Source organism: Triturus cristatus, chromosome 11, assembly GCF_964204655.1.
Source record: "Triturus cristatus chromosome 11, aTriCri1.1, whole genome shotgun sequence".
Lineage (NCBI taxonomy): Eukaryota > Metazoa > Chordata > Amphibia > Caudata > Salamandridae > Triturus > Triturus cristatus.
In genome coordinates, this window is record NC_140594.1 from 794,246,801 (window position 1) to 794,272,447 (window position 25,647).

The following is a 25,647-nucleotide window of genomic DNA, read 5'->3' on the forward strand; positions in this document are numbered from 1 at the left end:
CAGACTTGAAGGTAGTTGGTCAGTGTTAGAAGAGCGTCCAGATGCCTCTGCTCGCAAAGCGCGTTTGTTAACGGACTCGGTGATTCATGCCGTAATGCGACAGACACTCAAGTCTGTCGACCCCGCGGGACCCGGTCCCGACCGCCGTCGGAGTGGTGGTGCCTCACAGGCAGCCTGTTGCAGTGCAGTCCGTAAGCACGGAGCTCAGTCAGGCATCAGAATACGCGCTGCAGCGACGAGCGATCGCCGACTTGGGTCGGAGAGAGCAGGTATTGCTCAATTCCACATGATGGCGGCAAAGCACTGTAATTCAAATCTGAAGGCAAGTAGTGTGTTCTGTGGCATCCAAGATACAAGGAAACCCCTGTAGTGTTTTCCTGTAAATGATTCTTTTAGGATGGACAATTTTTCTTTTTGAAGCAAATTGGACGTGATCCTGGAGAAAAGTAAAATCTATTTATTCCAGTTGTCGCTCTCACGCTGCCCCAATCGCTCAACATTTTCTCGGGTGTTTTGTGCTTGGGTTTATTGACATATTTGACTCTAGTATCTTGTGTATCTGTATCTGGATCCTAAATATTGTGATTAAAAAAAGGAGGCGTGGTATATTTTCGAGTGTGTTGATCAGGTTCTGTTTACAGTATGCTCTTGTTTTAACTGACCCGGCACAGTGTTTTTCGGTTTCCTTCATTTACAGGCGCATTAAACTTGGCGATTAGAGAGCTCCCAACATTGAACCTGCAACCCCCTGCCTGGCGCCCTAGACAGTCCTTCGGGCCCCTCACGTATGCAAAACGCAACCTGACTCACTCTTCCCGTTCACAATTCCTATTACATGTTGAATACTCATTTGTGTTTAAGATTATCCCTCTTGCACTGCATTGCACTATCGTAGCACTCAATTGTAAGTGTAAATATCGCGAAACGGGATAATTTCATATTATATACTGTAGAAGGAAAAGATGCATCGCGGCAGTAGGGACATTAACCCTCCGACCTATTCCAGGCACAATTTAGGATACGGCGTCCACACCAGAGAATTGTGGACTTAAGTTGCATGTTACAATAATTTATTCACAGAACAGTCTCAGGGTTAATGCGCTTGCCACGGGGCTTTGAGTGTAACCTGCAGGCCGCAAGTTAGAAACCAGGCAAGTTAGCTCAGTGGCTCGTGCACATGATGGAAAGATATGCGTGTAACTTGCCATTACTTGTAACCCATTGGTATGGTTAAGTACAAAGAAACAATGCAGCGTGAGTCCCGTTTTGTATGAATATTGATAATTAGTTTATTATAAGCCTAGACTTGCAAGTAAACAATAATTTAAGGTGCATTGAGAAGCCATTATATCTGTCTGTATTTATGGATGATGTGGTACTTTTATAGGACAAACCGAGTTGGGCAGCAATGGAGCTCTGCACAGTGGGCTGAGCTCAGCTGTGTGATCCTTGATCTTACAAAAGGCCTTGACGAACCAAAAGGCAGCAAGGCAGCATGTTCTGAGACTGTTTCTTAGATCATGCTTTTGAGGACACTTTAGCTTAACCTTTTCTTAAATCTATATTTTTCTTTGCCGGTGATAAAGTAGACGAGTTTCAATCCCTTTTGTTTTATCCCTTCCGTAGTTAACTTTCGAATTGTAAACCGGAAAATATTCCACGTTTTTGCCTGCGTCCCGTTACTTGATCGTAAAAGAGTTAGTAGAGTGCCTGCATTCCCCATGACCGGATTGGACTTTCACTCTGGCCAGTCCCAGTGGGCTGGAAGCCAGGGAGCTGCTTCTCGAGGTGAATGTGTAGCACAGAGAAGTTCTTTAGGAATCACTTTGCACAAGTAGCGTTAATTGCTCACGTGCGGCAGAATGTGCGCATCTTAAAACCAACATACGGTAGAAGTAATTAAACCTAATTTGCGAATATCCACAGTCAACGCATATGGCAAACGAGGAACTTATTTTTTTATTTTTTCACAGCAGTGCACAATATATGCACAGCTATGTCGTATCAAGTGAAGAAACAGCGCAGTGCAAGTGAATGGTGAAGACGTGAATAGAACATTTAAGACCAAGCATGGCAAAGGTTTTAAGTTCTGTGTTGTGGCTGCAGATAATCTGTATTCACAGAAGCAAGGTCCTCTTCACTCTAGGGCTCCTTACATATTCTCTGTTAATCTCAGGCGTACACAATAGCTGGTACATTTTTCGATTCCCTCCCAACAAACAATTCACATGAGATCTTTATTCGGACAAAAACGAGGGCAAGTCCCTCTGTCCAAAGTGCCACGACTCATTCAGCACATGCACAATGTGGAATATGGGTTCAGGAAGTGGAAAGAAGCCCATACATAGGCCCACAAATTATAGTGAACATTTAGACACCTTTGGTCATGCTTTGAAGAAAGGTTGAGTTTCACACCAGGGTGAAATCTACAATTCTAAAGTGCATTCACAATCAATTTTTCCAAAAACATTGATTGGGGAAGAGCTCCCTGTCCCACATACACTGAAGTGGTTCAGGCTCACTTGACAAGTGTTCTGGCATAATACAGTATGGGGCTGATTTGAACGTATTTGCCAGGGCTGGTTTTGGTTTTCAGTCCAGCCCTTCATTCTTCTGGAAATCTGGAGAAGTGCAGGAGGTGGTGACAAGCTGATCAGATGAAACCTATTTTCCAAGGTTATTGCATTGCCTCCGGAATCCTGCGCAGGACCTGGAAAAATGAAAGCCAATGAAAGGATAAGGGCAAAGTATGAGACATTTCCATCTAATAATATTAGAGAGCAAATTATTGAACGGTAGGTATAATCTAGTGCAACATGCAAACGCAGAAACAAATCCCCAGTTTTGTGGGTTGTCTCTGAAATAAAACGAAATACTGAGTAGACTCAAGCAACATAGTAACCTGCCTGGCATTCAGACAGTGAGAGCAATTCTGGAAAAATGATCCACCCATATTGTGCAGTCCTATAAACGAAGTCGGCAGACCCGCACTGTAAGTCTGGCAGGCTGCTCGCCTCACTTTAAATGATACCCTTAATCACTCGGCCTCTGTTTTGGGGTATTGGTTTCCAAATACACTTTTTCTCCCAACATGCAGTAGTTTGTGAAACCACTCGACCCTCATGTCCCTCAGATTATAAGTATATGTAGGGCAGCGTAAGTATGTGTGGTGTGATACATATAATATATATTTCAAAGGTTTTTTTTTTGTAGTCTGAATTTGGGATATGAAATACTGTTGGGTGTACAGCAAACAAAGCTTAGGCTTCTCATAATAACTTTTTCAGTGTACAGTGCTTCTGCTCCTGTGATCAGTTCAAATATCTATACACTACAATCATTATGTATTCATTTTGTGTTTGTCTTTTAGCAGTGTGCACAGAGATATACTTTTTAGGTATCGCCTACACAGCGCTTGCGCTGTTTGTGAAATGCTTTTGTATTTACTATAAAACTTCAAAGGGGTTTGCACCCCACCTCCATGCTTTCCTTGCCTTTCATTGGTTGATGTGCTTGCCACTTACTTTCCCCCATTTCTATTGGCTGTGACACACTTCCTGCATTTACCCATGCTTGTTCCTTGTGTGCTTCTCTTATCAGTTTCCCATCGGCAAAGTACTATTGCCACCCGCTTTTGTGGAACTTATTATTTATTTAATGGATTTTGACACACAACGCTTACTTTCAGCCGAGTGCACGGCTCTGCTAATATGTAGTCTTCTATCTGTTTCTGTTGGCTCGCCTCTATTTGTTGGCTTGTTGCTATTAATAGCTTTGCGCTCACATAGACAGCCCGACTTTAATATAGCCGCCTCTCAGGACATTGTCTTGTTCTTAGTGTTGCCTTATGATCCTTCCCTGGGGACTCTGTTTTCAGTGGCCCTTCACCCCACAGTCCTTTGCAGTACATTTTTATTTCAGTTAGTTCACCATGAGTTTATGCGCATGCAGTTTTAAACCAGGTATCGTACTTCTGCTGTTCGCCATGGGCTTACTTGCCTTTCAGCCCTTTGTTGGCTCATTCCTTCATTCACTGGAGTGACGCCTGTTACATCTCTCATCCTCCTCTGCTCCCGTCAGCCAAGAGCACATTCCATCTCAAAATGATGTGTTCGCTGTCTCTGGCCGTTTCTTTCTAGGACTATATTTAAAGCCATGCCTCTGTCCCCCTCTTGTTGAGTCATTTCCTTCAATAGGAACAGCGCGAGCTGTTTCTTATTATGCCCCTTTCACCCTTTTTCTTTATTCGTGTAACTTGAGGGCGTGTTTCTAGGTCTATGTGCAAATCTCTACCCCTTTCACAGGACCCACTTCTTTCTTTCCTGATAGTGTTGTCTGTTTGCAGTCTATGCTGGTGCCTGTTTCTGGTCATTGTGCGGTGCACTTGGTGTTTGCATACTGTCCTTTCATTGCATATTCGTAACCTGTTGGACAGGTAGCTCTAGGTTCAGAACGCGAAGGTGGGGCCCTGCAATCGCAGCTCCTATACCTCCTGCCATTCTTCAGATGGGACAGTCCTCTCTACCAGGGTTTTAAGTGGACAGGGTCCCTCTCTAACAGCTAGTTTTGATTAAAAAGGGCATTGAAAAGGGTTCCTTTCTGGCCCTTCATTCATGTCCTTATTTTTACTGGAAAAAACTCATTGATTAATTAACATTTTTAACGTTCATTGTCAAGTTGATCCATGTGAGCAATATCATTCCAGTTTATATTTCACAGTTTGCTTAATTTTGTATTCTAAGAGTGTTAGCTATTTCTAGGATGTTGCAATACTGTATTTCTTTTTGTGTTGTATATTGTTCTTGTGCAGTTCTGTTAGATCTGACAGCCTTTGGTGTGGTCTACCACCAAACATTTTGCATTCTTCCCTCCCGTTTGCTGAAATTGGTTTTCGTTTGCCTTGGGACTCCGCACTTTACCACTGCTAACCATTGTTAAATGCTTTTTGCTCTCTCCAGCTTGGTGTGCCTGCACCCTCATCATGCCATTATTTGTTTATATAAAAAAAATATATATTCTGAAACATTTCTCACTGAAGTAAGTTTCAAGGAACAATTTCTAGATTATTAAACCCATAGGCAAAACTGATGCATTACCAATGCTTGTTTTTAGTAGCGATACCATTCAGAGCCCATTTATTGAACATCAACTGGATAGTGTTTAGGAGCATATGCCAAAATATACTACGTGATTTAGGAGTCTCAGATAGCCCTGGGCGTAGTTCGCGAAGTAGCACTTCACGAAGCTACGCAAAGTGCAGTTCGCACTATGCGAGCTACGTGTAGCACTTCGCGAACTGCGTAGTACCTTGTTCGCACTGTGCCAGATGTCGTTTTCAATGATTGCACAGTGCGGACAAGCAACTGGCACTGTGCAATCATTGAAAATGGCATCTTGCACAGTGCGAGCTGTAGTTTTCTGCTGCTCGAGTAGATTTTTACTCGAGCGGCAGCTTTCTCAACGCGAACTGGTAGTTTCTCATCGCGAGCGGTCGCAAGCATACACGACCACTCGCAATGAGAAACCTGACCTCCTCGCGTTGGGAATCTCGCCGGGAGGTTTATTTTCCATGCTCGCGATCGCCAATTTGATGTTGCTGATCGCGAACAAGCAAAAAGTCTCGCCGGGATGTCATTTTGCTTGCTCGCGGTCGCCAACTTGACATTGAGGACCGCGAGCAAGCAAAAAATGACCGCAGCACTACGCTATGCGTGTTCGCACTGTGCTACGTGCAATTCGCGTAGTGCGAAGTAGCGCGAACTTCGCAAACTACGCGAGCTTAGCGTAGTGCTTTGCCCAGGCTTAGTCTCAGACCCTGTAATTTGCTGCAATTCAACGTTTGCGACTGCTAAATCACTTTTCCCTAGTCACTAAACCCATTTTGCAATTTAGAATCATTTCTTAGAATTGCAAAATGGGGTTGGAAATTATTATAGATTCACAATTTGGGAGGATCTTGTTTTTGGGTGTTCCTTTCACAATGTGGATCAGCACTATATGTATCCAGAGTTTTGCCACTGTAATTATGGACATAAACTGTTGACCATTTACTGAGTCCCAAGTTAGGTTGGTGGATTAGCCCAAGGAGGAGGGCCCCCTTTGTGCTTCTTTGTTTTAGGAGTCAGGATGGCAACTTAATGAGAAGTACGCACATGGCCTGTTCTTGGTGAAGTTTTTCAAAATAGATTTTTTTTTTTAAAGCAGTACCACTTCTTTTAAGGAAATCGTCCTGCTATAAAAGAAAATACAATCTTAGGGATGTTCGATTGCTGTCCCTTGCAGGCCACAATCTTGATTATTGCAGCAAATCACAGGGGTTGTAAATTGAGGCGTGCCAAGTGAATATTCATTAGATTGGTCATTCGGCAATGCCGTGAGAATAACTGTTTTGCCAACCAGCCTATTTGTACATAGATTGGTTCGCAAAATTAGATAGTGGTCACAGAAAGTTGGGCTGCCAATTGGGAACACTTTTTGCAACCAGTATTTTACTACATCTGGCCCTTAATTCTGATTATCAAAGAAATAAAGCAAATAGCAAGTAATATTTAAGAAGCAAGGAGAGGAAGTTAAATGAGTAGGTGAGGTTCCAGTGCCACCTTATAAAGCAGTAAGGGAGATGTGTGAAACACTTGAAGCAGCTCCCTCAGCTGTCCTGGTCTGTGATATGCAGCAAGCCCTTTTGTGACTTGATAATATATGCTATAAACCTTGATATATTAACTTTGCTTGCAAGTTTTGCTTGAGTATTTATAGTAGTGTAAGTTTTTATTGGACCTTGAAATGGATGTTCACACTTTGCTGGTGCAGCATCTGGAGGATGATAGTTTTATTTTTGTGTGTGTAGATTTGCTACATGCCTTCTGTTCTACAAAGCATAACATTAAAGGATTTTAAAACAAGTGTGCAGTGCTGAATAAAGACAGCACCCAGAGGTAAAATGTCTTCTTCAGAATGACCTTGCTAAAGCTCCTGTTAAACAAATAATGGAATTCTGAATGAAAAATGCACTATATTTCTGGAGTGGGCATCAATTTAAATAAAAGCGGTTTAGCATCTCTATCTCACACCAACCAGAGTTGGTCCTTGCTCCCACTCAGTGTTTTTCACTTCTCTGCGAGAGACCTTTGCTGTTGTGTATGAGAAGATCAGCAGCTATACATCACAAAAACTGTCAATCCCTATTTCTAAGTTCAGTCAATAATGAGAGTTTTGAATAGTTGAAATGGTTTTATGCTCATTAAAAGTTTTCATAAGTTATTTATCTTATTTTAAAATTGGTTCAAAATACATCAATTCTATTACGGAATTGATAGTAAAATATAGTTGGAAAAAGTCATATGAAATACTGCAATACAGGTTGTTCCATTTAGCAAAGAATCCCTATTCTAAAATGTTGAAAAGTGGATTATACGCAGGGATAATTATGCACCTACCACTAGTAATAAAGCCACTAACACGGTATAGGGTCCAGTAGAGTTCTCAGTAAATTAGCCTCTTGCTCAACCCTTGGTAGCTGACAACTAGCATTCAGGCCTAACTTAGGAAACAGGAGTGTAACGCATTTAAAAACACTGATACTGCAAATAAGTATGTCGGGATTCATGCCACAGCTCAGCTCTCTTGACTATCACAATTTACTGGCATGACTCGTTTCATTCCACCCAACACTTATGAATGAATAAATGTCTTGCACATATTACATTCTGTTGGTAATAGCTAGCTGCAGCTGGTGTTCTCCGGTTTGTTTGAAAAGGCTTAGTAGCTTTTAGAAATGTTTTACCAATGCATATGCAAGGCACCACAGAAACATCCAAATAAACATCAAGCAAACGGCATAGATTAACTCAACGTGAACATTCCGGAACACATCCCTCATCAAATTAATCATCTGCACCTTTTCCTTGCTATAAGCAATTAGAACATGACTATTGTGAACATTCTAAAGCATCTTCTAGAAGGCAGCCTCATTAAGTTAATTATCCACACCTGTTCCTTGTTACAAAAAATTAGAATTTGACCTTTATGAACTTTCTGAAGCAGTCTTATTTAAAAACCATCCACCCTCCTTTGCTTAGCCTCTTCGCCTGCCACTTACCTGTTTCATAGATTCCAGGACTCTGTCCTGCCAGCTCCCTTGTTCCTTACACTTCAACCTCACCGCAAAGGAAGTCCAGCATCAGTCTCGCACCTAGATTTGAGAAACGAGAAGAAAAGGAGGGACGCATTAACAGACTTGATTTCGCTATGCCTGGAGCTCAGTTGCAACATTGTGCTTCCAGACAAGGTAACCTGTGTTTTTGTTCATCGCTGCAGTTGGAGGACACGTCCCTAGCTGTAAGCACTGAAAAAGGACTCCTAGATTAAGTTGGTGGAGCCAGGCAGAAGGAAGGTGTGGCCACTATTGTTGAAGTTGATGCACGGTGTGCCACGCTGCAGACATTAAAACATGAAATAATGCGTGGCTGGAAAAAATAAAAAATAATGTGTGGCGTGCTGCACTGATTTTAAGAAACTATATTATGTTGTGTGCAGTTTCAACAACCAGTTCTGCGAGTCGCAAATAAGAAAAGAAAAGTGTTGTCGCCATTACTGCAGCTAAAGCCCAAAAACGTGAGCTAAAGCGCGGCATGCATCATGCTTGATAAAAGGAAAAGCGGTTGCTGGAGAGCGTGTTATTTCAGAAAATAGTGCTCACAGACTTATTAAAACAAAGGGAGTAACAACACATGTAATGGGGCAGTCCTCATGGGAGGTTACAAGGACCGACCACCGCTGCATCCACTTCACCTTCAAGAAACCAACCACGCACCACCGCACCCAACAACTCCCCCGTCGCTGCTGGAGCAAAGTCACCGAAGACCAACTGACCTCCACCCTCGCCCAGAACCCACCAGAGGCCTCCACCAACCCAAACACAGCAGCCCGCAACCTCAGACAGTGGATCGAAGACTGCGCCAACACCCTCGCTCCACTCAGGAAACCCCCCATCAACCACGCCAGCAAGAAAGCCACCTGGTTCACCGACGAGCTACAGACCTCCAAACGCGTCTGCCTGAAACTGGAGAATAAATGGCTCCGCGAACGCACACCACAGTCATGCAGCCCACAAGGACGCCACTGGTAGACACCACCACCTCATCAGAACGACCAAAAGATCCTCCTTCAAAATCCGACTGGACAACAACGCACACGACAGCAAAGAGCTCTTCAGCATTGTGAAGGAACGCTCCAACCCCAACGCGAACAACGTCCCGCCTTCACAAGAATTGTGCAACGCTCTGGCAACCTTCTTCCACCGTAAGATCGCAGACATCCACAACAGCTTCAACACCCCGATCGACCCGATCGCGCCAGACTCCACCCCCACGAACACCACCTGGGCCAACCACCTGACCTCCTGGACCAACGTCAATGACGAAGAAACACGCATGGTCATGAACTCCATCCACTCGGGATCACCGTCCAACCCATGCCCTCACCACGTGTTCAACAAAGCCGACGCAACCATCGCACCCCAACTACGGAAGGTCATCAACGCCTCCTTCGAGACAGCCACATTCCCGGACAGCTGGAAGCACGCTGAAATCAACGCCCTCCTCAAGAAGCCCAAGGCGGACCCCTACGACCTCAAGAACTACCGACCCATCTCCCTGCTCCCCTTCCCGACGAAGGTCATCGAGAAAATCGTCAACACACAACTATCCCGCCACCTCGAAGACAACAACATCCTGGACCGACCCTTTCCGGGTTCGGACGAAACCACAGCACTGAAACAGCCCTCATCGCCGCCACAGATGACATCAGGTGCCAACTCGATAACGGCGAAACCTCAGCCCTCATCCTCCTGGACCTCTCAGCCGCCTTCGACAGGGTCTGCCATCGCACCCTAAAAACACGCCTTCAAGAAGCCGGGATCCACGTGAAAGCCCTCAGCTGGACCACATCCTTCCTCTCCGGCAGAACCCAGAGAGTCCGACTTCCACCCTTCCTATCCGAAGCCACCGACATCATCTGCGGCGTCCCCCAGGGATCATCACTCAGCCCGACGCTGTTCAACATCTACATGACCCCCCTCGCACAAGTGGCCCGTCTGCACAACCTCAACATCATCTCCTACGCCGACGACACCCAGCTCATCCTTTTCCTCACCAAGGACCCACACACCGCCAAAATGAATCTCCACGAGGGAATGAAGGCCGTCGCCGACTGGATGCAGAGCAGCCATCTGAAACTGAATTCGGACAAGACGGAGGTCCTCATCCTCGGACCCACCCCCTCGGCCTGTGACGACTCATGGTGGCCGACAACGCTGGGAACGGCACCCACCCCCACCGACCACGCACGCAACCACGGATTCGTCCTCGACTCCTCCCTCTCCATGTCGAAGCAGATCCACGCCGTCACCTCCTCCTGCTACAACACCCTCCGCAAGCTACGCAGGATCTACAAGTGGATCCCTCCCGAAACAAGGAGAACTGTTACACAGGCCCTCGTCAGCAGCAGGCTGGACTATGGCAACGCACTCTACGCAGGCATCCCAGCCAAGCACCTGCATCGACTTCAGCACATCCAAAACGTCTCCGCACGACTGATCCTCGACGTACCCCGCCACAGCCACATCACCCCCCCCCCCTGAAAGACCTGCACTGGCTCCCCGTCAAAGAGGATCACCTTCAAACTCCTCACCCATGCACACAAAGCACTCCACAACGCCAGACCAGCCTACCTGAACGCCAGACTCAACTTCTACACCCCCACACGCCAGCTCCGCTCAGCAAACCTCGCCCTTGCGGCTGTCCCCCGCATCCAACGAAAGACCACCGGCGGAAGATCATTCTCCTACCTCGCCGCCAAGACCTGGAACACCCTCCCCACTCACCTACGGCAGACCCAGGACCTGCTCACCTTCAGAAGACACCTCAAGACCTGGCTCTTCGAGCAGTAGCGCCCCCCCCTCAGCGCCTTGAGACCCTCATGGGTAGGTAGTGCGCTTTACAAATTCAGTGATTGATTGATTGATTGTTTTAAATGGGGAAAAATAAGTGCAGGTACTCATTAAAATTGAGGTGTGGCAAGTGGGCGGGGTTAAGGGCGGGGCTAAGGGCAAAATATGATCATACATATTACTTCTGTACCAGTTGCAGCAAATATTAAAACACATGAGAAATGTGTTTGTCAAAAAAAAAAAAAGATTAACTCATTACACAAAATGAAAGCCATGATGGCACTTTCACCCGAATGGTCGCTGCGCACCTGATTGACAGTGCAGGGTCTGTCTAGAGACCCTGTCCTGTTAAACACAGCGTGGCACAAACCCTCATCCCCCTGCAGAGTGGGGACATTCACATGGGCGCTGCTGGAATCTTTGCCAGGAAATCTGCCAAAGCTGCTTCAGCCGAGTTAATTACTGCCCTTGCACTGGAGGAGAAAACTAACCTGAGCCTGTTGTGCCGCCGAACAGGGTATCGGTACTCTCCCTGGCTACAGAGAAATGCCGGTACTGACGTTAAAAAAATTCGGAAGTGGCGGTACTCAGTACCAACGAGTACCGTCCCATTTAAAGCAGAGACGAATATGCCTAATAACAATCAAAAGCCATTCACAAAAGACAGTAACAGGAGCCAATTGAAAAGATGGGTGGTAAAATGGGCGGAGCTTAAAGTCCATACCTGTTCCTGAGAGACAGATCAAATCCTGCATAGGCAGACCTGAAACTGGCCAATGGCTACCGGTCAGCCCGGCGTGAGCGGCAGACTTGAAGGTAGTTGGTCAGTGTTAGAAGAGCGTCCAGATGCCTCTGCTCGCAAAGCGTGTTTCTTAACGGACTAGGTGATTCATGCCGTAATGCGACAGACACTCAAGTCTGTCGACCCCGCGGACCCGGTCCCGACCGCCGTCGGAGTGGTGGTGCCTCACAGGCAGCTTGTTGCAGTGCAGTCCCTAAGCACGGAGCTCAGTCAGGCATCAGAATACGCGCTGCAGCGAGGAGCGATCGCCGACTTGGCTCCTAGAGGTCCGCGCTCTGCCTTCACACCGGCACTGCAACTGCTAACAGTAAGGGTCACTACCGGTCCTTCAATTCTCAAATAACGTGGCGGTTGGTTTAGGTTACACCGGAGGTCTGGGGTCGGAGAGAGCAGGTACTGCCCAATTCCGCATGATGGCGGCAAAGCACTTGTAATTCAAATCTGAAGGCGAGTAGTGTGTTCTGTGGCATCCAAGATACAAGGAAACCCCTGTAGTGTTTTCCTGTAAATGATTCTTTTAGGATGGACAATTTTTCTTTTTAAAGCAAATTGGACGTGATCCTGGAGAAAAGTAAAATCTATTTATTCCAGTTGTCGCTCTCACGCTGCCCCAATCGCTCAACATTTTCTCGGGTGTTTTGTGCTTGGGTTTATTGACATATTTGACTCTAGTATCTTGTGTATCTGTATCTGGATCCTAAATATTGTGATTAAAAAAAGGAGGCGTGGTATATTTTCGAGTGTTTTTATCAGGTTCTGTTTACAGTATGCTCTAGTTTTAACTGACCCGGCACAGTGTATTTCGGTTTCCTTCATTTACAGGCGCATTAAACTTTGCGATCAGAGAGCTCCCAACATTGAACCTGCAACACCCTGCCTGGCACCCTAGACAGTCCTTCGGGCCCCTCACGTATGCAAAACGCAACCTGACTCACTCTTCCCGTTCACAATTCTTATTACATGTTGAATACTCATTTGTGTTTAAGATTATCCCTCTTGCACTGCATTCCACTATCGTAGCACTCAATTGTAAGTGTTAATATCGCGAAACGGGATAATTTCATATTATATACTGTAGAAGGAAAAGATGCATCGCGGCAGTAGGGACATTAACCCTCCGACCTATTCCAGGCAAAATTTAGGATACGGCGTCCACACCAGAGAATTGTGGACTTAAGTTGCATGTTACAATAATTTATTCACAGAACAGTCTCGGGGTTAATGCGCTTGCCACGGGGCTTTGAGTGTAACCTGCAGGCCGCAAGTTAGAAACCAGGCAAGTTAGCTCAGTGGCTCGTGCACATGATGGAAAGATATGCGTGTAACTTGCCATTACTTGTAACCCATTGGTATGGTTAAGTACAAAGAAACAATGCAGCGTGAGTCCCGTTTTGTATGAATATTGATAATTAGTTTATTATAAGCCTAGACTTGCAAGTAAACAATAATTTAAGGTGCATTGAGAAGCCATTATATCTGTCTGTATTTATGGATGCTGTGGGACTTTTATAGGACAAACCGAGTTGGTCAGCAATGGAGCTCTGCACAGTGGGCTGAGCTCAGCTGTGTGATCCTTGATCTTACAAAAGGCCTTGACGAACCAAAAGGCAGCATGTTCTGAGACTGCTTGGTAGGTCATGCCTTTCAGGACACTTTAGCTTAACCTTTTCTTAAATCTATATTTTTCTTTGCCGGTGATAAAGTAGACGAGTTTCAATCCCTTTTGTTTCATCCCTTTCGTAGTTAACTTTCGAATTGTAAACCGGAAAATATTCCACGTTTTTGCCTGCGTCCCGTTACTTGATCGTAAAAGAGTTAGTAGAGTGCCTGCATTCCCCATGACCGGATTGGATTTTGTCACTCTGGCATGTCCCAGTGGGGCTGGAAGCCAGGGAGCTGCTTCTCGAGGTGAATGTGTAGCACAGAGAAGTTCTTTAGGAATCACTTTGCACAAGTAGCGTTAATTGCTCACGTGCGGCAGAATGTGCGCATCTTAAAACCAACGTACGGTAGAAGTAATGAAACCGAATTTGCGAATATCCACAGTCAACGCATATGGCAAACAAGGAACTTATTTTTTTATTTTTTCACAGCAGTGCACAATATATGCACAGCTATGTCGTATCAAGTGAAGAAACAGCGCAGTGCAAGTGAATGGTGAAGACGTGAATAGAACATTTAAGACCAAGCATGGCAAAGGTTTTAAATTATGTGTTGTGGCTGCAGATAATCTGTATTCACAGAAGCAAGGTCCTCTTCACTCTAGGGCTCCTTACATATTCTCTGTTAATCTCAGGCGTACACAATAGCTGGTACATTTTTCGATTCCCTCCCAACAAACAATTCACATGAGATCTTTATTCGGACAAAAACGAGGGCAAGTCCCTCTGTCCAAAGTGCCACGACTCATTCAGCACATGCACAATTTGGAATATGGGTTCAGGAAGTGGAAAGAAGCCCATACATAGGCTCACAAATTATAGTGAACATTTAGACACCTTTGGTCATGCTTTGAAGAAAGGTTGAGTTTCACACCAGGGTGAAATCTACAATTCTAAAGTGCATTCACAATCAATTTTTCCAAAAACATTGATTGGGGAAGAGCTCCCTGTCCCACATACACTGGAGTGGTTCAGGCTCACTTGACAAGTGTTCTGGCATAATACAGTATGGGGCTGATTTGAACGTATTTGCCAGGGCTGGTTTTGGTTTTCAGTCCAGCCCTTCATTCTTCTGGAAATCTGGAGAAGTGCAGGAGGTGGTGATAAGCTGATCAGATGAAACCTATTTTCCAAGGTTATTCCATTGCCTCCGGAATCCTGCGCAGGACCTGGAAAAATGAAAGCCAATGAAAGGATAAGGGCAAAGTATGAGACATTTCCATCTAATAATATTAGAGAGCAAATTATTGAACGGTAGGTATAATCTAGTGAAACATGCAAACGCAGAAACAAATCCCCAGTTTTGTGGGTTGTCTCTGAAATAAAACGAAATACTGAGTAGACTCAAGCAACATAGTAACCTGCCTGGCATTCAGACAGTGAGAGCAATTCTGGAAAAATGATCCACCCATATTGTGCAGTCCTATAAATGAAGTGGGAAGACCCGCACTGTAAGTCTGGCAGGCTGCTCGCCTCACTTTAAATGATACCCTTAGTTTTGGGGTATTGGGGTATTGGTTTCCAAATACACTTTTTCTCCTAACATGCAGTAGTTTGTGAAACCACTCGACCCTCATGTCCCTCAGATTATAAGTATATGTAGGGCAGCGTAAGTATGTGTGGTGTGATACATATAATATATATTTCAAAGGTTTTTTTTTTTGTAGTCTGAATTTGGGATATGAAATACTGTTGGGTGTACAGCAAACAAAGCTTAGGCTTCTCATAATAACTTTTTCAGTGTACAGTGCTTCTGCTCCTGTGATCAGTTCAAATATCTATACACTACAATCATTATGTATTCATTTTGTGTTTGTCTTTTAGCAGTGTGCACAGAGATATACTTTTTAGGTATCGCCTACACAGCGCTTGCGCTGTTTGTGAAATGCTTTTGTATTTACTATAAAACTTCAAAGGGGTTTGCACCCCACCTCCATGCTTTCCTTGCCTTTCATTGGTTGATGTGCTTGCCACTTACTTTCCCCCATTTCTATTGGCTGTGACACACTTCCTGCATTTACCCATGCTTGTTCCTTGTGTGCTTCTCTTATCAGTTTCCCATCGGCAAAGTACTATTGCCACCCGCTTTTGTGGAACTTATTATTTATTTAATGGATTTTGACACACAACGCTTACTTTCAGCCGAGTGCACGGCTCTGCTAATATGTAGTCTTCTATCTGTTTCTGTTGGCTCGCCTCTATTTGTTGGCTTGTTGCTATTAATAGCTTTGCGCTCACATAGACAGCCCGACTTTAATATAGCCGCCTCTCAGGACATTGTCTTGTTCTTAGTGTTGCCTTATGATCCTTCCCTGGGGACTCTGTTTTCAGTGGCCCTTCACCCCACAGTCCTTTGCAGTACATTTTTATTTCAGTTAGTTCACCATGAGTTTATGCGCATGCAGTTTTAAACCAGGTATCGTACTTCTGCTGTTCGCCATGGGCTTACTTGCCTTTCAGCCCTTTGTTGGCTCATTCCTTCATTCACTGGAGTGACGCCTGTTACATCTCTCATCCTCCTCTGCTCCCGTCAGCCAAGAGCACATTCCATCTCAAAATGATGTGTTCGCTGTCTCTGGCCGTTTCTTTCTAGGACTATATTTAAAGCCATGCCTCTGTCCCCCTCTTGTTGAGTCATTTCCTTCAATAGGAACAGCGCGAGCTGTTTCTTATTATGCCCCTTTCACCCTTTTTCTTTATTCGTGTAACTTGAGGGCGTGTTTCTAGGTCTATGTGCAAATCTCTACCCCTTTCACAGGACCCACTTCTTTCTTTCCTGATAGTGTTGTCTGTTTGCAGTCTATGCTGGTGCCTGTTTCTGGTCATTGTGCGGTGCACTTGGTGTTTGCATTCTGTCTTTTCATTGCATATTCGTAACCTGTTGGACAGGTAGTTCTAGGTTCAGAACGCGAAGGTGGGGCCCTGCAATCGCAGCTCCTATACCTCCTGCCATTCTTCAGATGGGACAGTCCTCTCTACCAGGGTTTTAAGTGGACAGGGTCCCTCTCTAACAGCTAGTTTTGATTAAAAAGGGCATTGAAAAGGGTTCCTTTCTGGCCCTTCATTCATGTCCTTATTTTTACTGGAAAAAACTCATTGATTAATTAACATTTTTAACGTTCATTGTCAAGTTGATCCATGTGAGCAATATCATTCCAGTTTATATTTCACAGTTTGCTTAATTTTGTATTCTAAGAGTGTTAGCTATTTCTAGGATGTTGCAATACTGTATTTCTTTTTGTGTTGTATATTGTTCTTGTGCAGTTCTGTTAGATCTGACAGCCTTTGGTGTGGTCTACCACCAAACATTTTGCATTCTTCCCTCCGGTTTGCTGAAATTGGTTTTCGTTTGCCTTGGGACTCCGCACTTTACCACTGCTAACCATTGTTAAATGCTTTTTGCTCTCTCCAGCTTGGTGTACCTGCACCCTCATCATGCCATTATTTGTTTATATAAAAAAAATATATATTCTGAAACATTTCTCACTGAAGTAAGTTTCAAGGAACAATTTCTAGATTATTAAACCCATAGGCAAAACTGATGCATTACCAATGCTTGTTTTTAGTAGCGATACCATTCAGAGCCCATTTATTGAACATCAACTGGATAGTGTTTAGGAGCATATGCCAAAATATACTACGTGATTTAGGAGTCTCAGATAACCCTGGGCGTAGTTCGCGAAGTAGCACTTCACGAAGCTACGCAAAGTGCAGTTCGCACTATGCGAGCTACGTGTAGCACTTCGCGAACTGCGTAGTACCTTGTTCGCACTGTGCCAGATGTCGTTTTCAATGATTGCACAGTGCGGACAAGCAACTGGCACTGTGCAATCATTGAAAATGGCATCTTGCACAGTGCGAGCTGTAGTTTTCTGCTGCTCGAGTAGATTTTTACTCGAGCGGCAGCTTTCTCAACGCGAACTGGTAGTTTCTCATCGCGAGCGGTCGCAAGCATACACGACCACTCGCAATGAGAAACCTGACCTCCTCGCGTTGGGAATCTCGCCGGGAGGTTTATTTTCCATGCTCGCGATCGCCAATTTGATGTTGCTGATCGCGAACAAGCAAAAAGTCTCGCCGGGATGTCATTTTGCTTGCTCGCGGTCGCCAACTTGACATTGAGGACCGCGAGCAAGCAAAAAATGACCGCAGCACTACGCTATGCGTGTTCGCACTGTGCTACGTGCAATTCGCGTAGTGCGAAGTAGCGCGAACTTCGCAAACTACGCGAGCTTAGCGTAGTGCTTTGCCCAGGCTTAGTCTCAGACCCTGTAATTTGCTGCAATTCAACGTTTGCGACTGCTAAATCACTTTTCCCTAGTCACTAAACCCATTTTGCAATTTAGAATCATTTCTTAGAATTGCAAAATGGGGTTGGAAATTATTATAGATTCACAATTTGGGAGGATCTTGTTTTTGGGTGTTCCTTTCACAATGTGGATCAGCACTATATGTATCCAGAGTTTTGCCACTGTAATTATGGACATAAACTGTTGACCATTTACTGAGTCCCAAGTTAGGTTGGTGGATTAGCCCAAGGAGGAGGGCCCCCTTTGTGCTTCTTTGTTTTAGGAGTCAGGATGGCAACTTAATGAGAAGTACGCACATGGCCTGTTCTTAGTGAAGTTTTTCAAAATAGATTTTTTTTTTTAAAGCAGTACCACTTCTTTTAAGGAAATCGTCCTGCTATAAAAGAAAATACAATCTTAGGGATGTTCGATTGCTGTCCCTTGCAGGCCACAATCTTGATTATTGCAGCAAATCACAGGGGTTGTAAATTGAGGCGTGCCAAGTGAATATTCATTAGATTGGTCATTCGGCAATGCTGTGAGAATAACTGTTTTGCCAACCAGCCTATTTGTACATAGATTGGTTCGCAAAATTAGATAGTGGTCACAGAAAGTTGGGCTGCCAATTGGGAACACTTTTTGCAACCAGTATTTTACTACATCTGGCCCTTAATTCTGATTATCAAAGAAATAAAGCAAATAGCAAGTAATATTTAAGAAGCAAGGAGAGGAAGTTAAATGAGTAGGTGAGGTTCCAGTGCCACCTTATAAAGCAGTAAGGGAGATGTGTGAAACACTTGAAGCAGCTCCCTCAGCTGTCCTGGTCTGTGATATGCAGCAAGCCCTTTTGTGACTTGATAATATATGCTATAAACCTTGATATATTAACTTTGCGTGCAAGTTGTGCTTGAGTATTTATAGTAGTGTAAGTTTTTATTGGACCTTGAAATGGGTGTTCACACTTTGCTGGTGCAGCATCTGGAGGATGATAGTTTTATTTTTGTGTGTGTAGATTTGCTACATGCCTTCTGTTCTACAAAGCATAACATTAAAGGATTTTTAAAAAAAAGTGTGCAGTGCTCAATAAAGACAGCACCCAGAGGTAAAATGTCTTCTTCAGAATGACCTTGCTAAAGCTCCTGTTAAACAAATAATGGAATTCTGAATGAAAAATGCACTATATTTCTGGAGTGGGCATCAATTTAAATAAAAGCGGTTTAGCATCTTTATCTCAGGCCAACCAGAGTTGGTCCTTGCTCCCACTCAGTGTTTTTCACTTCTCTGCGAGAGACCTTTGCTGTTGTGTATGAGAAGATCAGCAGCTATACATCACAAAAACTGTCAATCCCTATTTCTAAGTTCAGTCAATAATAAGAGTTTTGAATAGTTGAAATGGTTTTATGCTCATTAAAAGTTTTCATAAGTTATTTATCTTATTTTAAAATTGGTTCAAAATACATCAATTCTATTACGGAATTGATAGTAAAATATAGTTGGAAAAAGTCATATGAAATACTGCAATACAGGTTGTTCCATTAAGCAAAGAATACCTATTCTAAAATGTTGGAAAGTGGATTATACGCAGGGATAATTATGCACCTACCACTAGTAATAAGGCCACTAACACGGTATAGGGTCCAGTAGAGTTCTCAGTAAATTAGCCTCTTGCTCAACCCTTGGTAGCTGACAACGAGCATTCAGGCCTAACTTAGGAAACAGGAGTGTAACGCATTTAAAAACACTGATACTGCAAATAAGTATGTCGGGATTCATGCCACAGCTCAGCTCTCTTGACTATCACAATTTACTGGCATGACTCGTTTCATTCCACCCAACACTTCTGAATGAATAAATGTCTTGCACATATTACATTCTGTTGGTAATAGCTAGCTGCAGCTGGTGTTCTCCGGTTTGTTTGAAAAGGCTTAATAGCTTTTAGAAATGTTTTACCAATGCATATGCAAGGCACCACAGAAACATCCAAATAAACATCAAGCAAACGGCATAGATTAACTCAACGTGAACATTCCGGAACACATCCCTCATCAAATTAATCATCTGCACCTTTTCCTTGCTATAAGCAATTAGAACATGACTATTGTGAACATTCTAAAGCATCTTCTAGAAGGCAGCCTCATTAAGTTAATTATCCACACCTGTTTCTTGTTACAAAAAATTAGAATTTGACCTTTATGAACTTTCTGAAGCAGTCTTATTTAAAGACCATCCACCCTCCTTTGCTTAGCCTCTTCGCCTGCCACTTACCTGTTTCATAGATTCCAGGACTCTGTCCTGCCAGCTCCCTTGTTCCTTACACTTCAACCTCACCGCAAAGGAAGTCCAGCATCAGTCTCGCACCTGGATTTGAGAAACGAGAAGAAAAGGAGGGACGCATTAACAGACTTGATTTCGCTATGCCTGGAGCTCAGTTGCAACATTGTGCTTCCAGACAAGGTAACCTGTGTTTTTGTTCATCGCTGCAGTTGGAGGACACGTCCCTAGCTGTAAGCACTGAAAAAGGACTCCTAGATTAAGTTGGTGGAGCCAGGCAGAAGGAAGGTGTGGCCACTATTGTTGAAGTTGATGCACGGTGTGCCACGCTGCAGACATTAAAACATGAAATAATGCGTGGCTGGAAAAAATAAAAAATAATGTGTGGCGTGCTGCACTGATTTTAAGAAACTATATTATGTTGTGTGCATTTTCAACAACCAGTTCTGCGAGTCGCAAATAAGAAAAGAAAAGTGTTGTCGCCATTACTGCAGCTAAAGCCCAAAAACGTGAGCTAAAGCGCGGCATGCATCATGCTAGATAAAAGGAAAAGCGGTTGCTGGAGAGCGTGTTATTTCAGAAAATAGTGCTCACAGACTTATTAAAACAAAGGGAGTAACAACACATGTAATGGGGCAGTCCTCATGGGAGGTTACAAGGACCGACCACCGCTGCATCCACTTCACCTTCAAGAAACCAACCACGCACCACCGCACCCAACAACTCCCCCGTCGCTGCTGGAGCAAAGTCACCGAAGACCAACTGACCTCCACCCTCGCCCAGAACCCACCAGAGGCCTCCACCAACCCAAACACAGCAGCCCGCAACCTCAGACAGTGGATCGAAGACTGCGCCAACACCCTCGCTCCACTCAGGAAACCCCCCATCAACCACGCCAGCAAGAAAGCCACCTGGTTCACCGACGAGCAACAGACCTCCAAACGCGTCTGCCTGAAACTGGAGAATAAATGGCTCTGCGAACGCACACCACAGTCATGCAGCCCACAAGGACGCCACTGGTAGACACCACCACCTCATCAGAACGACCAAAAGATCCTCCTTCAAAATACGACTGGACAACAACGCACACGACAGCAAAGAGCTCTTCAGCATTGTGAAGGAACGCTCCAACCCCAACGCGAACAACGTCCCGCCTTCACAAGAATTGTGCAACGCTCTGGCAACCTTCTTCCACCGGAAGATCGCAGACATCCACAACAGCTTCAACACCCCGATCGACCCGATCGCGCCAGACTCCACCCCCACGAACACCACCTGGGCCAACCACCTGACCTCCTGGACCAACGTCAACGACGAAGAAACACGCATGGTCATGAACTCCATCCACTCGGGATCACCGTCCAACCCATGCTCTGGCAACCTTCTTCCACCGGAAGATCGCAGACATCCACAACAGCTTCAACACCCCGATCGACCCGATCGCGCCAGACTCCACCCCCACGAACACCACCTGGGCCAACCACCTGACCTCCTGGACCAACGTCAACGACGAAGAAACACGCATGGTCATGAACTCCATCCACTCGGGATCACCGTCCAACCCATGCCCTCACCACGTGTTCAACAAAGCCGACGCAACCATCGCACCCCAACTAAGGAAGGTCATCAACGCCTCCTTCGAGACAGCCACATTCCCGGACAGCTGGAAGCACGCTGAAATCAAAGCCCTCCTCAAGAAGCCCAAGGCGGACCCCTACGACCTCAAGAACTACCGACCCATCTCCCTGCTCCCCTTCCCGACGAAGGTCATCGAGAAAATCGTCAACACACAACTATCCCGCCACCTCGAAGACAACAACATCCTGGACCGACCCTGTCCGGGTTCGGACGAAACCACAGCACTGAAACAGCCCTCATCGCCGCCACAGATGACATCGGGTGCCAACTCGATAACGGCGAAACCTCAGCCCTCATCCTCCTGGACCTCTCAGCCGCCTTCGACAGGGTCTGCCATCGCACCCTAAAAACACGCCTTCAAGAAGCCGGGATCCACGTGAAAGCCCTCAGCTGGACCACATCCTTCCTCTCCGGCAGAACCCAGAGAGTCCGACTCCCACCCTTCCTATCCGAAGCCACCGACATCTGCGGCGTCCCCCAGGGATCATCACTCAGCCCGACGCTGTTCAACATCTACATGACCCCCCTCGCACAAGTGGCCCGTCTGCACAACCTCAACATCATCTCCTACGCCGACGACACCCAGCTCATCCTTTTCCTCACCAAGGACCCACACACCGCCAAAATGAATCTCCACGAGGGAATGAAGGCCGTCGCCGACTGGATGCAGAGCAGCCATCTGAAACTGAATTCGGACAAGACGGAGGTCCTCATCCTCAGACCCACCCCCTCGGCCTGTGACGACTCATGGTGGCCGACAACGCTGGGAACGGCACCCACCCCCCACCGACCACGCATGCAACCACGGATTCGTCCTCGACTCCTCCCTCTCCATGTTGAAGCAGATCCACGCCGTCACCTCCTCCTGCTACAACACCCTCCGCAAGCTACGCAGGATCTACAAGTGGATCCCTCCCGAAACAAGGAGAACTGTTACACAGGCCCTCGTCAGCAGCAGGCTGGACTATGGCAACGCACTCTACGCAGGCATCCCAGCCAAGCACCTGCGTCGACTTCAGCACATCCAAAACGCCTCCGCACGACTGATCCTCGACGTACCCCGCCACGGCCACATCACCCCCCCCCCTGAAAGACCTGCACTGGCTCCCCGTCAAAGAGGATCACCTTCAAACTCCTCACCCATGCACACAAAGCACTCCACAACGCCAGACCAGCCTACCTGAACGCCAGACTCAACTTCTACACCCCCACACGCCAGCTCCGCTCAGCAAACCTCGCCCTTGCGGCTGTCCCCCGCATCCAACGAAAGACCACCGGCGGAAGATCATTCTCCTACCTCGACGCCAAGACCTGGAACACCCTCCCCACTCACCTACGGCAGACCCAGGACCTGCTCACCTTCAGAAGACACCTCAAGACCTGGCTCTTCGAGCAGTAGCGCCCCCCCCCTCAGCGCCTTGAGACCCTCACGGGTAGGTAGTGCGCTTTACAAATTCAGTGATTGATTGATTGATTGTTTTAAATGGGGAAAAATAAGTGCAGGTACTCATTAAAATAGAGGTGTGGCAAGTGGGCGGGGTTAAGGGCGGGGCTAAGGGCAAAATATGATCATACATAATTACTTCTGTACCAGTTGCAGCAAATATTAAAACACATGAGAAATGTGTTTGTCAAAAAAAAAAAAGATTAACTCATTACACAAAATGAAAGCCATGATGGCACTTTCACCCGAATGGTCGCTGCGCACCTGATTGACAGTGCAGGGTCTGTCTAGAGACCCTGTCCTGTTAAACACAGCGTGGCACAAACCCTCATCCCCCTGCAGAGTGGGGACATTCACATGGGCGCTGCTGGAATCTTTGCCAGCAAATCTGCCAAAGCTGCTTCAGCCGAGTTAATTACTGCCCTTGCACTGGAGGAGAAAACTAACCTGAGCCTGTTGTGCCGCCGAACAGGGTATCGGTACTCTCCCTGGCTACAGAGAAATGCCGGTACTGACGTTAAAAAAATTCGGAAGTGGCGGTACTCAGTACCAGCGAGTACCGGCCCATTTAAAGCAGAGACGAATATGCCTAATAACAATCAAAAGCCATTCACAAAAGACAGTAACAGGAGCCAATTGAAAAGATGGATGGTAAAATGGGCGGAGCTTAAAGTCCATACCTGTTCCTGAGAGACAGGTCAAATCCTGCATAGGCAGACCATGAAACTGGCCAATGGCTACCGGTCAGCCCGGCGTGAGCGGCAGACTTGAAGGTAGTTGGTCAGTGTTAGAAGAGCGTCCAGATGCCTCTGCTCGCAAAGCGCGTTTGTTAACGGACTAGGTGATTCATGCCGTAATGCGACAGACACTCAAGTCTGTCGACCCTGCGGGACCCGGTCCCGACCGCCGTCGGAGTGGTGGTGCCTCACAGGCAGCTTGTTGCAGTGCAGTCCCTAAGCACGGAGCTCAGTCAGGCATCAGAATACGCGCTGCAGCGAGGAGCGATCGCCGACTTGGCTCCTAGAGGTCCGCGCTCTGCCGTCAGACCGGCACTGCAACTGCTAACAGTAAGGGTCACTACCGGTCCTTCAATTCTCAAATAACGTGGCGGTTGGTTTAGGTTACACCGGAGGTCTGGGGTCGGAGAGAGCAGGTACTGCCCAATTCCGCATGATGGCGGCAAAGCACTGTAATTCAAATCTGAAGGCGAGTAGTGTGTTCTGTGGCATCCAAGATACAAGGAAACCCCTGTAGTGTTTTCCTGTAAATGATTCTTTTAGGATGGACAATTTTTCTTTTTGAAGCAAATTGGACGTGATCCTGGAGAAAAGTAAAATCTATTTATTCCAGTTGTCGCTCTCACGCTGCCACAATCGCTCAACATTTTCTCGGGTGTTCTGTGCTTGGGTTTATTGACACATTTGACTCTAGTATCTTGTGTATCTGTATCTGGATCCTAAATATTGTGATTAAAAAAAGGAGGCTTGGTATATTTTCGAGTGTGTTGATCAGGTTCTGTTTACAGTATGCTCTTGTTTTAACTGACCCGGCACAGTGTTTTTCGGTTTCCTTCATTTACAGGCGCATTAAACTTGGCGATTAGAGAGCTCCCAACATTGAACCTGCAACACCCTGCCTGGCGCCCTAGACAGTCCTTCGGGCCCCTTACGTATGCAAAACGCAACCTGACTCACTCTTCCCGTTCACAATTCCTATTACATGTTGAATACTCATTTGTGTTTAAGATTATCCCTCTTGCACTGCATTGCACTATCGTAGCACTCAATTGTAAGTGTAAATATCGCGAAACGGGATAATTTCATATTATATACTATAGAAGGAAAAGATGCATCGCGGCAGTAGGGACATTAACCCTCCGACCTATTCCAGGCAAAATTTAGGATACGGCGTCCACACCAGAGAATTGTGGACTTAAGTTGCATGTTACAATAATTTGTTCACAGAACAGTCTCAGGGTTAATGCGCTTGCCACGGGGCTTTGAGTGTAACCTGCAGGCCGCAAGTTAAAAACAAGGCAAGTTAGCTCAGTGGCCCGTGCACATGATGGAAAGATATGCGTGTAACTTGCCATTACTTGTAACCCATTGGTATGGTTAAGTACAAAGAAACCATGCAGCGTGAGTCCCGTTTTGTATGAATATTGATAATTAGTTTATTATAAGCCTAGACTTGCAAGTAAACAATAATTTAAGGTGCATTGAGAAGCCATTATATATGTCTGTATTTATGGATGCTGTGGTACTTTTATAGGACAAACCGAGTTGGGCAGCAATGGAGCTCTGCACAGTGGGCTGAGCTCAGCTGTGTGATCCTTGATCTTACAAAAGGCCTTGACGAACCAAAAGGCAGCATGTTCTGAGACTGCTTGGTAGGTCATGCCTTTCAGGACACTTTAGCTTAACCTTTTCTTAAATCTATATTTTTCTTTGCCGGTGATAAAGTAGACGAGTTTCAATCCCTTTTGTTTCATCCCTTTCGTAGTTAACTTTCGAATTGTAAACCGGAAAATATTCCACGTTTTTGCCTGCGTCCCGTTACTTGATCGTAAAAGAGAGTTAGTAGAGTGCCTGCAT

At 45.7% G+C, this 25,647-nt stretch overlaps 1 long non-coding RNA gene across 2 annotated transcripts; it reads right to left on the reverse strand.

The window, feature by feature from the left end:
* Window positions 1–1,312: 1,312 nt before the first annotated feature.
* On the reverse strand, window positions 1,313–12,226 carry LOC146785451 (uncharacterized). Of its 2 annotated transcripts, none has more exons than XR_014970414.1 (3): window positions 11,673–12,226; window positions 8,099–8,191; window positions 1,313–2,710 (listed from the first exon to the last, which is right to left on the reverse strand). It is a non-coding gene; the product is annotated as an uncharacterized LOC146785451 (long non-coding RNA). The 2 variants fall into 2 exon arrangements; XR_014970415.1 differs by lacking the exon at window positions 11,673–12,226 and adding an exon at window positions 11,440–11,577.
* Window positions 12,227–25,647: the final 13,421 nt, after the last annotated feature.